The sequence below is a fragment of the Triturus cristatus genome, chromosome 7 (assembly GCF_964204655.1).
Source record: "Triturus cristatus chromosome 7, aTriCri1.1, whole genome shotgun sequence".
Taxonomy (NCBI): Eukaryota; Metazoa; Chordata; class Amphibia; order Caudata; family Salamandridae; genus Triturus; species Triturus cristatus.
This window is the reverse complement of record NC_140590.1, coordinates 1751694548-1751715392: the sequence shown is the minus strand read 5'-3', so window position 1 is coordinate 1751715392 and position 20845 is coordinate 1751694548. Positions and strand designations below refer to the sequence as shown.

Here is a 20845-nt window from a genome sequence, read left to right as displayed (position 1 = left end):
CAAACAAAGGCATACACAAATGACGTGTGCGAGTGCTAACACATTAAGGGGTTTATTTATGAGCCCTTTGTGCCGTTGGTGCATCACGTTGCATGACACACCGATGACCAACCTCTGCGTGAAATTTGCAAGTACATGTAAAGCCAACCTGTGTGGCTCTACGTGTGCTTGGAAATCTCGTCCTATTTCACGCAACACCCATGTCCACTGATGCATTTCCATATTTACGAGCAATCGTTAATCTGGAAATGCGTCAGGATGCTATGCCACCCCCAGGGAGAAATGTTTTAATTTCTCCTCGTTTTTTCCACTTTCAATGTGTGCTGCATTCTACAGCATGCATTGGAAGAGGAAATCACCTCAAGTGATTGTTTTTGTGCAGGAAAGTTCATCTTCCTGCACACAAACAATCTCCCCACAACGCAGGCACCCTTGCACCATGGTGCAAGGGTGCCTGCGCTGGCAGCAGTTTGCCAGCAGTTTGTGTGCCAGCGCAGGGAACGGCACAAAGATGCTACATGTTGCTGTAAATATGGTGCATCCCTGTGCCTATAAAGTAATGCAGTGTGGCGCAGCAAATTAACTTGCGGCACCGCGCTGCGTTAGTTTCCCATAAATAAGCCCTTAAATCAATACATGTTGGAGTAGCAAACAACAGCTGCCTGGCAAGTGAGCAACATAAGACTGCAGCACCGTAGGATGACACAGGATGATCATACCTAAAGGGCCACGAGCTATTATTAGGTGTCCTGAGAGTGATCCCTCAAGCCTGCATTTACACAGGTTGTTACTAGGTATGCCGTGACAGTGAGCAACATAAACCTGGAGTACCGAGTACCAATTACTATGAAAATGTAAAAACTGGCTGGCAGCTGAGACTGGAAAGCCATCTCCAAATAACAAAATGTTCACAGCATATATGAAACATACGCAAATTAAGGTCACAGTATATTTGTAATTAAAAGGTTTAAAAGCAATTTCATTGAAAATTTCTTAATGTAGCAAATTTTTTTTTAAATCATGAATTTTTTAGTATCTTTAAATTTAGAAACAAGTTTTGGTATATGTTTGCTACATGCAAGCTATACTGTAGTTTTCTAAATACATTCAAAATAGGAAAATGCCCAGTTTTTGTGTATGTCGTCAGGGTGGTCTTCTTAGTGTGATGCTTACACTCAAGTCCAGACATATACATGAGGAAATGCCTTTGCTTCTTATAGTACAGTGCTAAAGGACAGCGCTGTATTTAGAGTCAATGTGCTTAAGCCACCTAGCAGACCTGCGTCTGGTCCTTGAATCAAGTAAAAACACTGTACAGCTCTTTCTTCCCATTCAGACCACAGACCAAATGGAGCCTTATCTGAATTCAAGTTTAAGTAATTTTGAGAAATTCTTACTGACAAGATTGTGATTTAATATGTTCCATCAGCTAATCACCTTTCCAACGATAAACGATTGGGCACCTCAACTGACCCTATGTCCGTGTGACGATCTTTCCGCCCAATCGACTTTGCACGTAATCATGTTTTGCAAATACTATACCGAACCAAGAAAGTTATATCTGATCCCTTTATTGAAACAGATGGGCCTAAATCAATGTCGACCAGCCCTAATGGTTCTCCAAATGTTAGAAACAGAACTATTGGCAAAAAGAAACATCACGAAGTTTTTAAAATTCTGTGTGCGACACAGAACAAACCTCTAAACGGAAACTTGTTCCCCCTCTAAACATCTAAAAATACGGTCCTCAAGAATTACTTAAAACATACCCTACGATGAATTGGGATCACCCCCCTACGCATCTTAAATCTGCTATTGGGGGGTTTGTTTTCGTTCCGTCTTTTTAAATTTTTAACACCTACACAATTGTACTCACTGATTAAGTCACGAAAGGCATACGAATACTTCTTTGCTAATTTGCACATATTCCTATCCAGTTAGGCAAAAAAACAAAATTATTTATTTTAATGATCAACTCTTTCAATACTTTTTTTAAAAAAAATGTATTTTAAACTGTTGTCTAATGTAAATTGTAATTGCTTTTTTTAGGCAAATGCTTTTATGGTCTGTAAATGCCTTACCGAATAAAGCTTTTTCATCATCATCATCATCAATGTGGGGCACTGAATGGAACATAAAGTGTGATGGTCCCTTACAGCTCTGATACATAAAACAGCCCACCATGCATTGTAATGGAAGCACTCCCTCAGAGGCTATTGATACACCAAAACAGCTAAAGCAGGAGGTGAGATGTTTACTCCTCAGATGCCCACTGTATGTACATTTTTAGAAGAGTGGTGAAAAGCTCTGACAGGCCTAAAGACGGCTGCTTAGAACCTTGTTTACTTTTTAGGTCTCGCCTAGCGATGCAGTGCAAACGCGCTGCCATCGCTTTGCGAGGCATGCAGTATATACTATAGCTGAAAGCTTCGTGGAAGCTCCACCCACTCTCCGCCCCCATCTTTTTCATTGGCTTGTCTCTTAAATGCTGCCTTCCAATTGGTTGTAGGCTTGTTAGTCCCTCCTTTATGACGAGCATGTCGTCATTTGTGTCCTTCCACGGCTACTGGCCCCTTTTCATCCTGTGCCTCCTCCCCCGTCCCGCAGTCCGTGCCTTCTCAGCACCCCCCCTGCACTCGCGTTCATGCCTTCTCGCTCCCTGCACTCCCGTTTTCAAATGCTTGTGTTCTGTTTCTCGTACAACCAATTGAAATGAGTGTTGCGTGTTTCAGAGCAGTTTGGTGCCGTGGTAGATTTAGTTAAGGCTGGGAGTGGAGCTTCCGTCAGTTCTCCAAGGGGAAGCGGTCTCGTAATATGCATGTTGATGTAGCAGGCATGCCCGCAGAGACAGTGAATGGGTTAAGGAGTCAGGCAGAAGTGGGAGGTGCCTGCTCTGCTTCAGCTGCAGGCAAAGGAAGTTTACAAATGGGGTCGAACTGCTGCTGGACCAGGGTGCTGTTGTCATTGCAGCCAGAGCTAGAGGTGCTCCTCACCCGGTATTGCTTCCCTAGTTACCTCCGCTGTCCCTCTTTCCTCACACCGGTCAGTGCTGGTGTACTGGCCCCGTGCAGAGACACCCACCGCATCATGGATCGCCGCCCCCGGGCAATGAGCTGCTTATACCTGGCTGTAAGATTCGAGCTGCTTCTGCTGTCACATACCAAGCGCGGCAATCTAGCAGCGACGGACATCACTCCAGGTATAATAGCATTCTGTTCGATTAGGAGTGTGAGCACTTGTCAGTGCCCGTGCCCCCACCCTCGCACCCATTGTCCAGTGATGCAATGCAATAGGTCTTGCGTAATTACGAGTCCTATTGCATTGCAAATGCTTGTTTGAGTAGTTGGCAAAGAGCAGGTAGAGGTGCCACAAGTAGATAAGGCTGTTCTGCGAGAGGCCGGAGCGCGGTGAGTGGCAGGAAGTGCTCCAGCGAAAGCTCGAGAGACATTAGCATGTGGTGGGTGTTGACGTTACTTCATTATCGAGCCTTAGTGTGAGCCCCGGCGTCCAAATGAGGAGGTCCATTAACGCACACTGTGGGTGGGGGGTGGCAAGTTGATCTACAGGGGTGTGCCGTAGAGCCCGGGAGGTGAGTGAGAGAGTACCGCGGGGTTCGCAGTTCAAGCTGATGGTCCATTTCACTTTAAACACACCCATATGGGACTGATAACACCATACAGTAACGCTTTCTTGCATGCCTGGTAAAGCAGTTTTCAAAACGTCATTGTTTACAGTATCTTGTATATACTCGGGATATCAGATTATAGCCCACATAAAGTAGGGTGGGGGCTCTTTATTATATATGATGCAAGTAAACGCTACACTGGCATTTCATTCTTACTGTACACTGTTCAGGATCTCTGCTTGAATTGAATCCCACCCCCAGTGCAAGTGGTGTATATTCCTGCAGGTTCCTTGCAGACCCTGTCCGCATTTTTGTGTTACTTATTTGTCAGTTTCTTTGCCATTTGACTTATTATTTTAAAACCCTTACCTTCTTCAAGGTGCTGTGGGCATGTGCCTTCTCTCTTTGTGACTGTCACTGGAAAGAGTTGTGGGCGTAAACACAAAGCATAGTGCCACCAGTTGCTGGTTGTTTGTTTGTTGCCTGAACTTTGCACTTCGTGTATTGCCCTGCCTCACATTCGTGTTTTATTTGGAACCGATAATTCCCGAAAAGTTCATTGCTCTTTGATACATTTTAATGGACTGTATTTATTTTATTTGCAAACTTTTTATAGCGCTGTGCGGCAAGCTAAACTACATCTGGGCACTTTCCAGTCCACTTAGTAAATCCTGGAAGTTTGACAAACCATTGCTCTACAGAGCTTCCCTAATTATAGCCGCCATTGTAGAAGCTGTAATTGCCTGTCTGTCTGACCACTAACATATTCTGTTATATTCCATCCTGAGATCACTAGAGGAGTGGGTGAGGGGTATGTAAGTGCACTGCTTCTGTGCAGACCCAGGTACAGATGGAATTTCCCAGCAGCACTATGTACAATAAGTTTGGGTGCATATTCGCGGGATGGGCCAGGGGTCCGAGTGCTCACAAGATGCCTTTTTTGAATTCTCGAAAAACAGGCTTCAGGGAGGTCAGTCAGATGTTTTTGTTCAGGACGTCTGACCCGCCCGACCTTCCCTTTGCATTAACACGTTTATACTCACCTTAATGTACTATCAAATCCAATTTTCTTAATCGCAGTGTTATTATTGGTCGGTGAACTAGCAAAGTGTAACCTGCAAGGTGCATGTTTGAATCCCCCTAACATAGGTCGGTGGGCTAATGCACCAGCTGGAGTGCGCAGTGTACAGCCAGCAAAGTCCCCGAGGATTGACGCAGAGGTGGGTGGGTGTGGGTGTGTGTGTGTGTGTGTATATAAACTGTATATTCTTCTATTAACTTTATGTTCCACTTTTATCTTGAGGTAGTTTCTCGGAACTGGAGGTCATTAAAAAACCTCACGCAAAGCACAAATTACTGCAAATTTCAGCCTGACGTTATATCTTTGAATGCAATTCCTGTCATATTTTACTTATGATTTTAATTTGAAGGAACCAACTATGTTATGACATCCTTGAACGTATTCCTAGTTCTTTCTGCACAGTGTTTCCGCATATGTATTTTTTTCCTTTTTGCTGAATCAGTTCGCTGCCCTGCTGTTAAGTGAGAAGACTGATACTCCATTGGTTATCAAATGGCCTTTTTACCCGGACTCCGTAAGGAAGAAAACTCCTTCTGGCGTTTTAGTATAGAAACCCTTGAGCATAAACATTGGCAAAACCCAAAGGTCTGTTGAAGGTTGGCAGCCATTTGGCTTTGCCGGTGCTTGTTTTATTATGGCTAGTTATTTGCAAAGCTTTGTTTAAGATGCAGCTGCGCCCTCGTCGATCTAAAGGGAAAACAAATGCATAAAAGCACCTTTTTGGGCCTTAAAATGCACATGTTGCCTGAGTAGTTCCTGGCCCCTGAAGGAACTGCTTTGTGTGAATGTGGTCCTTATGAAAGGGCAGTCAGTCACTAGCAGTGAAGATAGCCTGGTTGAAGTAGGCTGACCCCATGACCCCATGCTATATTCTGCAGTGGTTGGAGGAAATGTGAATGACTCTGCAAAAGACCAATAGATGAAGAGGACTGGTTGAAAACCCATATTACAGGCAGCGAACCAAATAAGATGAAGTAGGGGGTGAGGATCTGGCATGGCAGACCTGCCCAGTAAATATGTGCAGGTGGAGAAATGGAGGCCAACGATGCTATCCCGTGTGGGAGTGCTCACACTGAGTAATATTAGTCTGAGTACCATCAAAGAACTTCAACAACTAACTTACTTTCCAGACCCCGCTACAAAGCCTTTGATGCAGTACCCTCCTCTTCTCCACGCCCAGTTTCTTCCACCTATACAGACAGAGTTAATTGTGTGTGCTCTAGAAGTCCCTAAGATGACCATAGGTGGTCTGCTAGTGTTTGCACACCCTACAACACAACTTGTAGGTGGATAGCCACTGCTTTTCAGCCATGCGACTGGTCCACAGGGCAGTAGCATCATGAGTTGGCTATTTAAAAACCATGATTCGGAAGGAAGATTCTGCTCCCTGTGGCTTATTGGATGGTTTCTGGCAACCACCACTCCCCACTGTACTGTACTGGCACAGAGTTTCAGCAATGCTAAGTCTATCATGCACAACAAGCCCTGGATATAGTTGTCAAACCCGTGCTGTCTGTTAGGCCTAATTTTCTCCCTGCCTTTTGTTGACCTCATGAATAGGAATATATTGACGTTTGGCTTTAAATAAGGTGTTCATCTGAAATCAATAGGGAATTCTGATAGTCCGCTTTGGTGTTCCCCTGCATGCAGATGGTGCAATACATAGTTGTGTAAACATTCAAAATTGTATTTTTTTCCTACAGTGCCAAACATGTTGCTGTCTGAGCATTCCCTGGCGACCTAACAAACATAATCTTTCAATTTACTGTTTGTAAGCCGAGCACCAAAACTCAACGGGATCTTGGAACCTTGGGCCTACTCTTACTTGAACCTGTTAGGTCTGGCTAATCACACGCCTCTTCTTTGGATACATTTGACCACTTTGCTATGTAACCTGTTGGAAGGTTGGGTAATACAGAAGTCTATTTAACAAGTACGATGATGGCCATGGCATTTCCACCCCCCCGCCCCCCAACCCGAGAGGGGTTATTTTTTAGGTCGACCATTCGAGACCTCTTGCATATACTTTAGTATATACTTATATATTAGTATATACTTATATGTGTATGTACTTTGTGGCCTCTGGAGATCAGCCCTAGGACTTGTCTGCTTCTGCTAAGGGGCTTTTTTTCTGTTCAACTGCCTCTATTTAACTGTCTTGATAGAAAACAAAAGGTCAGGAGAATTCCAGAATTGCTTTCTGCTGAGGGACTTTCTTTTGTTATTTTTCTGCAACTGCCTCTATTTAACTTTCTTGATAGAAAACGACTTGCAGAGGTCAGTAAAATACCAGAATCACTTAGCATTCTCTAGATTCCAGTCCATAGAAATTGCCTTCCACAAAAACCCATAGACAATAATATTTTTTTCAAATCTTGTATTTTCAGTGATATGACCACCGAAGGCCCTGCTTTTATATTAAAAACAAAGCTTTGGACTATACCATTTCCCGCTGAAAGGCAATATTTCTGTCCATGTGTTCCCATACCTGGCATGTCACGCAGTTTGGTGCTTACTTTCCCTCCATAATAAAGAACAGTAGATGTGTCAGCACCCAGGCTAATGTGCTGCATAGCTAATAATACATATAAGGTCGCAAAGGCGAGACCGATTGCATTGCAAATGCTTGTTATTTCTACTGCTGCCTTCAGGACTCTTACAACCAGGATCCGCAGCGGAGGCGAGAGGGTTATCAACTCCAAGCCAAAGGCAGCAACTGGAAGCTTTAGCAACCCTTAATTGGCAACTGTGATGAAGAATGCATAACTGGCACAGTGCTTGATAGCAGACATGTTTTTTAAATGACGTTCCATTACATTGTGCATGTCTACAGTTTCAACTACTGGCAGATAACGTGGATTCCAGAGAATCATAAGGTTACTAGCCAGACAACAAGATTAGCACCTCGTGTCAATGGGTTTCAAGATTAATTACTTCGCCAATACACCAAATGTAATCATAGCTCCTGAATACCACCCATGCTTTGTGGTAAACTTTATCAAAGTCTCTCATTGTTCCAACCATTTTCCTCCAAGGACAAAGTTACTCAGATAGACAGGCAAAGTTTTTTTTTCTTTTTTTTTAACTTTAGAACGGAGTTAAATGTTGAGTGTTATGTACTAGGAAGAGATATATGCTAAGGTGCTACCGCATGTAAACTATTCAATGGGCGCAAAGGACAAATTAGAGGATCTCACTGACAGTGAAGTTCCTCTTTTGATATTTCCCACACATTCACCTGCTGGCCAACCGAGCTGAGGATACGGACAAGAGATAGTCATTATTTCCAAAATTAAGGGACCTGGACTTCCTCTATATCTTTCTATACTTTTTGGTTCCCCTCTCTCATGCGCAATGAACATGAAAGAAAGACCTCAACAATAAAGAGGAGACAAACAAGAGAAAAAGCCCATGAACAAAAGCAAGACCTAGACAAAGTAGAACAAACATTGAAAATGCAATGGGTCTCGCCCTCGTTTCAGTTAAAGCAATTCTGTAATTAGGTGGCTTTTTAGCTTTGCTTTTATTAGTGTTTTTCAAACTTTCATGTACATACATGCATATATACGCATATATGTATACGTATGCATGCATTTATATTTATATAGATATGCAGAAGTATATATATACATGTTTAAATATGTATGTATGCAGAGGCGCAACTAGAGCCAAATTTCGGGGGGGGCTAAGAAAAAATTTCGGGGGGGGGAGGGCGAATCTTTAAGCAATAGGCAGACTGGAGCTGATTTGGGGGGGGGGGGCTGAATCTTTAAGCAATAGGCAGAGTGGAGCTGCAGGGACTCTTAGAAGGGGTGAAACAACAGCGAGGCCTCATTAACATGCAAATGGTCTTTTAAAGACCTGTGAAGTGCTCGGGTGCAGCTGTGTGTGTGCCCGGGAAGCTGTCTCCTCCCGGGCTGCCACACACGACGGGGGGGGGGCAGGGGGGGGGGACTGAAGCCTTTTGAGTCCAATGGGTGTTGCGCGCCTGTATGTATGTATATATGCAGGAGAAGATTACTTCCAAAGAAGAACCGGAGGGACACAGCAGGGGAATCTTTGGAAAAAAGACCTTATTGCAGGACAGGCAGCATGACGCGTTTCGGCAGATTAGCCTTAATCATATGCTTGTAACCAGTAACTGCATCAGTCCGCTATTCACACAGAGAGTCAAGCTCCCATAGGTGGAAGCCCAGCTGAGTCCTGTTGTTGGAGATGTCATGGCAGCCTGCATCGGTAGACTACCACTCCCTGGAAGCACCATCTCGGCTAAGCGGAAGAACGTCTTGAAACGGACTAGTAAAATCCCAAGTGAGTGCTGGTGACGATGAGTAGTACATATATATAAATGTGTATATATATATATATATATATATATATACACCTAGAGAGGTAGAGAGAGGTAGGTAGAGAGGTAGAGGAGGAGGGGTAGAGGTAGAGAGGTAGAAGTAGAGAGGTAGAGAATAGTAGAGAGAGAGGTAGAGAGAGGTAGAAGAGTAGAGAGTGAGTAGTAGAGAGTAGAGTGAGTAGTAGAGTAGTGGAAAGTGAGTAGTAGCGAGAGTAGTAGAGTAGTAGAGAGTAGTAGAGTGAGTAGAGAGTAGTAGAGAGTGAGTAGTAGAGAGAGAGTAGTAGAGAGTGAGTAGTAGAGTGAGTAGTAGAGAGTGAGTAGCAGAGTGAGTAGTAGAGAGAGAGTAGTAGAGAGTGAGTAGTAGAGAGTAGACAGTGGACAGTAGTAGACAGTGAGTAGAGAGAGGTAGATTAAAGAATGAGTAGTAGAGAGTGAGTAGTAGAGAGTAGAGAGTGGGTAGTAGAGAGTGAGTAGTAGAGACTAGTAGAGAGTGAGTAGTAGAGAGAGTAGCAGAGAGTGAGTAGCAGCGAGTAGTAGAGTGAGTAGTAGAGAGTGAGTATAGTGTAGTAGAGAGTGAGTAGTAGAGAGTACTAGAGCGTAGTAGAGAGAGGAGTAGAGTAGTAGAGTGAGTAGTAGAGAGTAGACAGTAGAGAGTAGTAGAGAGTGAGTAGAGAGTAGGCAGAGAGTGAGTAGTAGAGAGTAGTAGAGTGTGAGTAGTAGAGAGTGAGTAATAGAGAGTAGACAGTAGAGAGTGAGTAGAGAGTGAGTAGTAGAGAGTGAGTTGCAGAGAGTAGAGAGTGAGTAGTAGATTAGAGTGTGCAGTAGTAGAGAGTAGTGGAGAGTAGTAGTAGAGAGTGAGTAGTAGAGTGAGTAGTAGAGAGAGTAGTAGAGTGAGTAGAAGAGAGTGAGTAGCAGGGAGTGAGTAGTAGGGAGTGAGTAGAAGGGAGTGAGTAGTAGGGAGTAGTGGAGAGTGAGTAGTAGAGTGTGAGTAGTAGAGAGTGAGTAGTAGAGTGAGTAGTAGAGAGTGAGTAGTAAAGTTAGTAGAGAGTAGGGAGTGAGTAGTAGAGAGTGAGTAGTAGAGAGTAGTAGAGAGAGAGCGTAGTAGAGAGTAGTAGAGTGTAGTAGAGAGGGAGTAGAGTGAGTAGTAGAGAGTAGTACAGAGTGAGTAGAGTGAGTAGTAGAAAGTAGTAGAGATTGAGTAGGAGAGAGTGAGTAGCAGAGTGAGTAGTAGAGAGTACAGTAGAGAGTAGTAGAGTGAGTAGTAGAGAGTGAGTAGTAGAGAGTAGTAGAGAGTGAGTATTAGAGAGTAGAGAGTAGTAAAGAGTAGAGAGGAGTAGAGAGTAGTAGAGAGTACAAGAGAGTGAGTATTAGAGAGTAGTAGAGCTTGAGTAGTAGAGAGTGAGTAGTAGAGAGTAGAGAGTAGTAGAGCGTGAGTAGTAGGGAGTGAGTAGTAGAGTGAGTAGTAAAGAGTGAGTAGAGTAGTAGAGAGTGAGTAGTAGAGTAGTAGAGAGTGAGTAGTAGTGAGTAGTAGAGAGTGAGTAGTAGAGAGTGAGTAGTTGAGCGTAGTAGAAAGTGAGTGGAGTAGAGTAGTAGAGTGAGTAGTAGAGTGAGTAGTAGAGTATGAGTAGTAGAGAGTGAGTAGTAGAGAGTAGTAGAGAGAGAGTAGAGTAAGTATTAGAGAGTAGTTGAGAGTGAGTAGTAGAGAGTGAGTAGTAGAGAGTGAGTAGTAGAGTAGAGTAGTAGAGAGTGAGTAGTAGAGAGTGAGTAGAGAGTGCAGAGTAGTAGAGAGTAGAGTGTAGTAGAGAGTTGTAGAGAGTGAGTAGTAGAGCGAGTAGTAGAAAGTAGTGGTAGAGAGTAGTAGAGTGAGTAGTAGAGTAGTAGAGTGAGTAGTAGAGAGTGAGTAGTAGAGAGTAGTAGAGTGAGTAGTAGAGACTGAGTAGTAGAGAGTAGTAGAGTGAGTAGTAGAGAGAGAGTAGTGGAGAGTAGTGAAGAGTGAGTAGTAGAGAGTGAGTAGTAGAGAGTAGTAGAGAGCACAGTCCTGTGTCTGGTGAGGGGTGTCCTGTGTCTGATTAGCAGTGTCCTGTGTCTGGTGAGAGGTGTCCTGTGTCTGATGAGCACAGTCCTGTGTCTGGTGAGGGGTGTCCTGTGTCTGATTAGCAGTGTCCTGTGTCTGGTGAGAGGTGTCCTGTGTCTGATGAGCACAGTCCGGTGTCTGGTGAGGGGTGTCCTGTGACTGATGAGCACAGTCCTGTGTCTGACGAGTGGTGTCCTGTGTCTAATGAGTACAGGCCTGTGTGTGGCGAGGTGTGTTCTTTGTCTTGTGAGTGTGCTCCTCTGTCTGGTGAGTTGTGTCCTGCGTCTAGTAAGCGCAGTCCTACGTCTGGTGAGTGATGACTTTAGTCTGCTGAGGGGTGTTCTGTGTCTAAAGAGTGGTGTCCTGTGCCTGGTGAGAAGAGTCTCGAGTCTGGTGAGGGATGTTCTTTGTCTAGTGAGTGGGCTCCTTTGTCTGGTGGGCAGTGACCGGTGTCAGGTGAGGCAAGTCCCGCACCTGGTGAGCAGTGACCTGTGTCTGGTGGGGAGTGTTCTGTGTCTGGTAAGCTTTAAATCCCGCCAAAAAAAGGAAAGGGGGACGGAGCGAGCTCTAAAAGTGTGCACCCCTCCCACAAGGAAATAAAAAACAACACACAAACCCTAGGGCTGAAAGACTGCAAACAGTAGTGAAAGGGGCCAGCTGCTGCTTCTGGAGGGTGCAGCCAAGCCAGGGCTGCAAATAACCTGAAACTGCACAACTTGAAACTGCACAGCATAGCGCCTTCAAGTTGCAAAGAGCGCAATCCCCCAGTTAAGAACATTAACTACAGCAACACTTCAGGTCCAGTTCAGCCATTAAGTTACCCCCATAAAACGAGGCATCACAGCATGTGGGTTTCTACGAATTTATTTAACTTCCATTGACAGGGTGTCAACGTGAAGGGGTCCAGCTGGTCGACTTTAAGGAAATCATGCATGCATTTTAACTGCTGAAAAATACCCATTTTCTTGCAGAAATATCCGTGCAAAGAGCAGCATAAGGTTTCTCCGATCTCCCCTACCTCTTGACCGGAAAGGCTAGTATGTTGACAAAAAACATAAAAGGACACTGAACCTTATTGTTAGTAAACCTTGACCTTCCTCCTCCTCCGACCTTAATCCTGCTCCGGGAAACCCTTTTTGGGTAGCTGTGTGCATTATAACATTATTTTAACATAACATAACATAAACTTCTTTAACTCCTTCGATGCGTGCGTCGGCCAATGGCTGTCGTGAGCTGCGCACGTTCGTTGGCTGACGCGGCCCCGCCCGCGCAAGATTTCACCCGCACCGCAACAGATTTTACGCCGCGGTTAACGGGTTAAACAAAAAAAGGAAGAAATCTTGAGACACATTTTGTTTAAAACTGCAAAAGCGCAGAGAACAGAGAAATGAAAAGTGCTGAGAAGAGAGAAATGAAAAGCGCGTCAGCTATTGTTGAAGGCAAACGCGGTAATACAAAAAAAAAGTGCCTAGCGGCTAATTAGGAGACACTGTCTCCTGCTGCAAGTAAAAGATCAAATCCTGGTGGGGGGGCCAAAAGGGGACAGGGTGGCAACCCTCAGTGTAATGATTGCCTCCGGTGCAATCATTACACTGTGTTTTGCATCATCCATGACGCAAAACGACGCGCACCAATCACAATTGTAGGTGGAGCCACGACACGACTTCTGGAATCATATCGATTCCAAAAAGCCTCTGCATGGCAGAGCAGCGCATGTGCTGCTTTCGCCAGGCAGAGACCTAAAAAGGGAGGTTTTTTTTAGACCTAATAACAATCTGGCATCTACTGTGAGGTATTTTTCCCATTAGCCAGTCAGTAATGAGCAGCAAGAAGCCCTATCAGAGCCCATGAGCAAACCCATCAGGGGAAGTAGGGAGGGCCACATAAATGTTTCAAAGAAATACATCACAAAACATTAGTGTCCATTAGTTATACTCCTCTGCTTGAGGTCTGTAGGGTCATCTTCATATGGAAATTATTTGATAGTAATAACCAGTGTTTATTTTGATCCAGTACTTGCCCGTGTTTATTTATTTATTTATTTATTTAATTTGTATGGCGCGTTATAACCACAGGGGTCAACACCGGCAGTAATTCAACAGGGCTGGACACTTGCACTCTACTGTGCTGGACACTCTAGGGAGGTGCAGTGGCAAGTGCATCAGGCAGAAGCTTAGCCCTGACTTAAATAAACAAGCATTTGCAATGCAATAGGTCTCGCAATTACGCGAGTTTGAGCTATTGCCATTGTAAATGTCAATGCCTTTTATTTATGTTTTGGTTTGTAAAACATAAATAAAAGGCATTGTCATTTACAATGGCAATAGCTTAAACACGAGTAAATGCGAGACCTAATGCATCGCAAATGCTTGTTTGAAGAAGGTTTTGCCTTGTGTGGCCGTCCTCTGTGAGTGCTAGCAGCTGTGGGGACTATATGCAGTCACGGGAAGCGCAAGGGAAGGAGAAACTGGCAGGCAAGGGAGGTTTAAATTTACAGATGCAGCAGTGCGGCGAGGGGCTCTTGGACGGCGCCCGAAAACATTAAAAAAAAAAAATTTGAAAGCTGGCGCCGCTAGACAAGCAATGCGCGCAACTAAATAAAGAATTAAAAGTGGGCACCGTGCTAAATATAAAACGCGGGGCCCGATACTGTGCCCAACTAAATTAATAATTAGAAGCGGGCACTGTGCTAAATATAAAGCGCAGCGCCAGATACAGTGTGCAACTAAATAAATAATTAAAAGCAGGAGCTGTGCTAACTATAAAAGCGCGGCGCCGGAGGACATAAACAAAACTGTGCAACAAACACTAGTAGGGAATAAATTAAACGAGTAGTTCCCAAAGAACACACATAATACTTCCAAGGGTAAGAAAACCGTAGTTTACCGGTGCTCCTCACATTAAACCAGAAGTGATGTATGGGACTGCTAACCAATAGGGAGCCTGTAAAGATAAGCGTCCCAGGAGTGAACCAATTGCATGCAGCAGATGGGATTACACTCTGTATTGTGATGATAATAGGTCTTGCAGTCAACGCATGTGTGCTGACGACCAAACAAGCATTTACAATGCAATAGGTCTCGCAATGACATTGTTTTGAACTATTGGCATTGAAAATGTTATTGTTTTGTTTTTTTCGCCTCGTGAGGCATTAATTAAGTAATGGCGTTGTAAATGACAATGTCTTTTACCACCTGTTAACCCCTGCATACAGACATACATAAAAAACGCACTACAAATGGGCACACATGCATGTACACGCTGAGAAACGCACGTACCCCGTGAGACAGACACACTAATACATAGAGGAACACGGGTGCACCAAAGCACGTGATCACACATACAGGCACACTGATTCACAGGCACACTGAAGCTTTGGGTCTGAATGGCCCCGTTCAAACATGGCTGAAGCCTGGCTCTGCTCCAGGCATGACAGTCTACTTCTTGAAAATGCAAGTTATATAAGTATATAAAAAGAAAGGAGGATTGGGTTGGTTACTGTGAGAAACCATTGATCAAGGGCATAGGCCTAATCTGTTTATTGTGAAAAGTTACTATAAAGGCAGAAGGCCTGATTGGGTGTGGCTTATGGATGGATGTGCTCTAAACGAGCTCTGCACTCAACCCCGGTTATCCGTTGTTTATCCTGGGGTGAGCCCAACATCCGTTGCCTGGGAATACCATCCTGCGCTCCCTGATCATCGCGCTGTGCTTGCAGCTCTAAATGCCGCTGTGAGCGGTGCTCTGGCAGTGCTGTAGGCCTCGGTTGACTGGGCTGGGGGCCCGGCCTGCGGCTGGCATGCAGAATTACTGCCTTGGGTTGCGGAGGACCTGGCAGCTAACCCGACGGTGGACTGTCGTTCAGTGGCCAGGGAAGCCAGGAGGGGAGGTACAATGCAGAGCTGAGTCGCTTTGTCAGCCCCCATGACACCGAAGGAGGAGCGCAGCTTTCATGGAATGAGGGGGCTGTCATTGGAGCATCCGAGTGTGAGGTAGGTGGGTCCCCCTGGTGCTGCCCGGGGGTCATGCATGAGAGCAGCACTCACCGCGAGTGACTCTTGCCTCTGGAGTCGTTGTGCTATTCATAGCTGCACTCCCCAGTGACTGGCGCACAGCCGGGCTGAAGTGATCGTGGGACTAGTGTGCCCGTAAACGGACGTCGCTAGCGCTCCATGCAGCGTGGAGGAGAGACATGTGCCAAGCTTGCCTTTGAACGGGTCTGGATTCGATTGGGCCCTACCCATGAATGCATTTTGCCCAGACAGTACTCCCTAACGGAAGGTTAGGACATAGTGGTATTGAACTGCTGTATTATCTGCTGGGGCACTGCCGATACCTACACTGTATCAATGCAATCCCTGCTGTGCTGCAACATTTGGGCTGTTCAACGGAGCACTCGCGACTTATCACCTGCTGCATCCTTCTGTGAACTACTACCCCTCTCTGTCCTGGCTGCTACACTTGCTAGGGTCCTGCTGTGCTGCGGTTGCTTGAGGCTGCTCCTGCTACTGCGCTCATTGTTGCTAAATGATGCAGGTAATCGGGCTCTCTTCAACTACCATATCTTGATGGCTGCTACAATAATACTGGCATGGTGCATGGCCTGCAGTAGGAGTTGAATGCCTCGTGGCTTGCCTCGCTGGCCTCATCACCGCTCCACCGCAGTTTTGAGGTCTCGCCTCAGACAGCGCATGCTGTCTCTTCGAGACATTTAGTAAGTGGCTTTTAAAAGTGCCACCAGAGGCTTTTGGTGGCCTAAAGCTTGAGTGCACGTGAGCGGGCACGCCCGCAGCCGCCATCTGCCTTTCTGTCATGGCTCATTAAGCCTCCTCCACCCCCCTTGCTGCCTGATCTCACTACCCCCTCCCTTCTCCCCCTCCCTCCTCGTTAGCTTATTATTCTTAACTTTGGAAGCATCTGATGTGAATTTTTCAAGGAGCAATTCACTTCCGACTAAGCCAATGCCGCCTCAGACAGTAGACATTTTCTGGTGCTTGTGTGTTTCTTTTCGTCGTATTTGGCATATAATCACTGTATATAACGTTACACCATTAAGCACTCTTAGATCTTTTTCACTATACGGTAACTTGTTGCACAGTGCCCGTTTTTGATTTAATTATTTAATTCTTTAATTTGTTACAATTAGCGTCCAGTTGTATTAACTTTCTCCACCCCTGCTTAGCTGTTTTCACACTAGTTGCCCCGTCTACTGTTGGGGTTTCCGTTTGGACTACATACAGTTGGGACGAGTTTGTGGGGTTACATTTCACGTCAGCCTGTCCATGCAAGCCACTGTGCTTTACCTATGGGATTCCCTTAACCAGCACTGCGCTGTGATTAGGCCATAAGCCCTAGCTTTCATTGAGATCGCACTCGCATCTCACCATCTTTATGGCGTTTAGCTCCCACGCTCGTCAGACTTTAATGCGAACATAGGCTAGTTCACGCGTCTCCATCACATTTTTATTCCCCCACTGCGCCGCCACTCTCATTTCTTTACTTCTTTCACTGTCCTCGGAACCTCTCCCGTTTTGGCATCGGATATCTATCCACGATTTGGGGCATTGTCGTGATTGTGCATGTCATTCTCTGCAGCAAAATTACAGTTAATCAGTTTGCACTGTCATTATATTTCACGTTCACCGTAAAACACAGGCATCTTGTGACTCCTAACGTAATGCAACTCAGTTACCTGCCTATAAACCTGCTACTTGCACATAGCCTGGTCTGTGCCCGTGTCTTCTTTGCTGCCTGCAACCACTACGGGACTTGCTGATGACATATTTCCCCACATTTCATGATTTTCATAGTGACGTGACAAAGATTGCAAGCATTTGTGAAGCTGCAACAAATTTCATAGACTTTTGCAAAGTATACCTTTCTGTGCAATTTGTATGGCCTCATTCAAAATATAGAACCATCTTTATAGTCAGTGAAGAGGGTGGCCTCATCAGAACAGGAATATATGTTTGCTATATATGAATGCACACATGTATAATCAGATCACACTCTTTATTTCCAAGAAATGCATTCTTACAGAAATATTGCACATTATTCAGTTCATTGACATAAGCAATTACAAATATCATACAAATCTACAATAAATAGCAATTAATTAAATCAATACAGCAAACACAACACCAACCTAAACCAAATGTAAAATGGTATATAAATTAAAATATCTTAAAATTTATTGAGCAATCTGCAACCCATTCTCCCACACGTATCAAAATGTTTGAAAGCGCAACAGTTTAACCAACACATGCAAAGCTCATTCCATCAGTTAAAGCTACAAGAGAGCATTATACAGGCCTACATAACATAAACCGGCAGAGAGACAATCCATTTAAAACAAGCATTGGCATTGCCAATAGGTCTCGCTTTTGGGACCTTATAAGTATTTAGTTACGCAGCACAATATCCTGGGTGCAACAACATCAACTGTTGCATGGCTAAACAAAACTAAATACTTATAAGGTCCCAAAAGCGAGACCTATTGGCTATGCCAATGCTTGTTGTATGCAGCAGCCACGTCTGTGTTCCTGAGGTCCTAGGGCTGCTCGTGCTGCCTTGTGTAGCTCCTTGTGTGGTGCTGGCAAGTAGGCCCTGGCCAGTGGAGTAAAGTTGTGTAGCACAGATTTTCTGGATTCGGAAGCAATGGGGCATCCACAGACGGGCACTCAAGGCACGCACTTGAAGTTCTCCGCTGAACAGGGCCGGTTACCAGGCGACACTGGTCATGGTGATGACTCCTCTCAAGTGCATTCTTAAAGCGACAAACCTAATGCTGTCCTTGCAGCTGTGGACAAAATTGGCAGTACACTGGAGATGACACACGCGGAAATTAAAATCGATGTGCCCTCTTCGTTATACGCACCTTTGGCTCGCCACTTGGTAAATAGACTACCGAAGATTTCCTTTGTTCAAAGTGAAGGTCCCGCTGCAGTACGCCAGGGCATTCACAAACAAGTAACCTGAGACTGCTAATTATAACCAGATGGCCCCGACAAAGATAAGAATGTGCTTCGCGACAGCCGCAAAGAAGACGACCCTGTCCATATCTACAAATATATGTATCTCCAAAGGTTTCCATAGCTTGATGGAAACTATTTCTTGTATTTAGTAACAATGTGTTTTTCAGATATCCATGAACAACTGCACTACACGGCTGAAAATGCAACTTACATACACAAATCATAAGCTAAGCAAGTAAAAGTCACATTTCTTACTGAAGCAACTACACCTTAAACCACCGACCACTGTTCTAATTCCAATTCTGTCCAAGGTCACTCCTTCAACCTATGTACGTGAATAGCCAATCTCCCCAAATCATAATGCTGCCAACACAACAGCCAATTGTGCAATGCATGTAATAGACAACATCTTACTGTGGCTATCTGATACACGCAGAGCACATCAAAGTCCCCCAAGGACTACTCTATTTTGATGAACAGCTGCAATAAATGCAGACTTCTTCATTTCACTGCTTGAGGGGGACTGCAGCACAATATGAATAGCGATCATTAGGTCTGCGGAAATGTCAATTTCTATCTGCACACCTGCAAAAATACATTACTGACGAATGTCAGAGGAAGTTTTTATTATTCAGGCACCGCTGACGACCAATCACAGGAGTTTCCACCCGCTTCAAACTTTCCAAGAATTGTTTCTAAAACTAAGTATTCTGTGATTTAAAGCAAGCTTTGCTCTAGATTGTTCGTTGTTGCTATGACGGCAGCTGACCTCGGATTCTTGTCTTGAGTGAAGATGGACCTTTCCAGCTTACTTCCTTACAGAGCCATCAAAAACCTATGCGGAAGGCTCTAATTAATGAGAAACAAACAGACTTATTGAGGCCATGCACACTTGAGAGGCGACCCTGAAAACACAACTGTCAATGTAAAGAGGCGCGTTGCAAACAAAGCCGCCGCTAGGCAGCAACAAACCAGAAGAATAACAGAGCGGCAGCCCCTTTCTCTCCATTGTTTGATCTAATAGCCCGGCGAAGACAATTCGGACACTAAGTGCGCTTTAGAAAATCAGCAAATGAAATAAACAACTGCAGCCTGTGGTTTCAGAGCAATGCCCATTATTTTAAATTGCCAATTTGAAACTAACTATCGATCCAGCATAGATGGCGGCGGCCCTGCATGGTGCCCATTGCAATTACTTCATGAGTATAATTGAAGCGGGTCTTCAAAAGAAATTTGAAGCAAAGCACCCGGGTATTCCTGCCTTCTTCTGATCTTCCAGTTTATTACTAACTGGATTTCGCCCATGCTTGCTCATCTCCGACGATAAATACATCCCATTCCCCCGCTGTCCTACAAAGTGGGGTCTCTTCAGCGAGGCAGCCGGATAATCCGAGGAGCAGAGGAGCCCAACATGCCGGTCCTTTCATCACACGCCTCCTCTGAACTTCAATGACTCCAAGCAATGATTAAAAACCACATTGATCCGACGGAGAAAGTAAACTTTACAATTACCTTCCGAGACCAGCTGCATCTGCATCGCGATTGAACACGGCTGGCACGTCACATGACAAAGAGGTAAACAGGCTTAACGCACCAGCCGCTATCTGTGTCTTTCCTCACACCTCGCCATCTCGGAAAATGATAACAACTTGTCAAAGAATCTGTTAAGAAGAACAAAACAAATACTCGCCATCTGTTTTCACTCAGCTGCTTGTTAATTTTGCATCGCGCTTTCACTTTCACTTTAAGAGAAAGCGCGATGCAAAAATAAACACGTGGCTTAGTGAAAACAGATGGCCCCCTAAAGATAAGAAAGTACTTCACGACAGCCTTGAAGTAGACGAGCCTGTCCGGATGGGTCAAAAGCCCAATCCCAACACGTGTTTCGTCTACATTTTCAAGGCTCAATCGGCTTCTATCAGTACTTATTATCGTGAGATGATATTTCTGATCCACACGGTCCTCCGACGTGGGTAATATCTCAGTAGGTGTATTCAATGTCGTCACTTTAATCCAAAATTGTTGGCCAACGTCTAGTTCCTTTGTAATCTCATCAGTACCTCCCCACATGCCGGCATCTTCGAGTACGAGGCGATGAAACACGTGTTGGCATTGGGCTTTCGACCAGTCACAGTTACTGACATTAAAGAAGGATCAAGAAAAGAAATGAAGATCTAAGAATCGCATTATTGTTTGCGTGGAGAGTGAATATTCGAAAAGTAATACTGTACTACTTTAGTGTCATAAAAGTGTCGTGTGCTAGGGAATTTATGCATGATTGAGATGAGACTACCATTAGCCTGGCATATGCACAGTCTCCCATGCCGGCCTTAAGTTTCAAACCCATTATTGGTGTAATTATGACATTACACAGGGAGAGAGCACAAACTCAAACTTTGACTAATGAGGAAATACAGTTTGGAAAGGTGGCCATTGTACACTGTGCTGATTCACCCCCTGGCATGCACGTTTACTCACTCAAGGGCTCACTTTTTCACCATTCAATGTGACACCTACTCTGTTAGGTGTACAGAACAATGCAGAGAGCAAGAGTTCCAGATGATCATGTTGTAATTCTCTGCAGTTATAGGGAGAATTGGGTACACAGAAAAGCCATCTACATCAGGTCCCGTTCTCATGATCTGCAGCCTAGCAGTAAAGGGTGATCCCTACTCAGGATGTTATTGTAGGGGTGGTCTACAGCTAAAGTATAATATTGACTCTGTGGAGTGACTTCACGCCA

At 44.7% G+C, this 20845-nt stretch overlaps 1 protein-coding gene across 1 annotated transcript in view; it reads right to left on the bottom strand.

The window, feature by feature from the left end:
• LOC146812996 (C-type lectin domain family 2 member B-like) overlaps positions 1 to 20845 on the bottom strand; it is a 159513-nt gene that overhangs the window by 118264 nt on the left and 20404 nt on the right. The gene's annotated exons all lie outside the window — the stretch shown is intronic.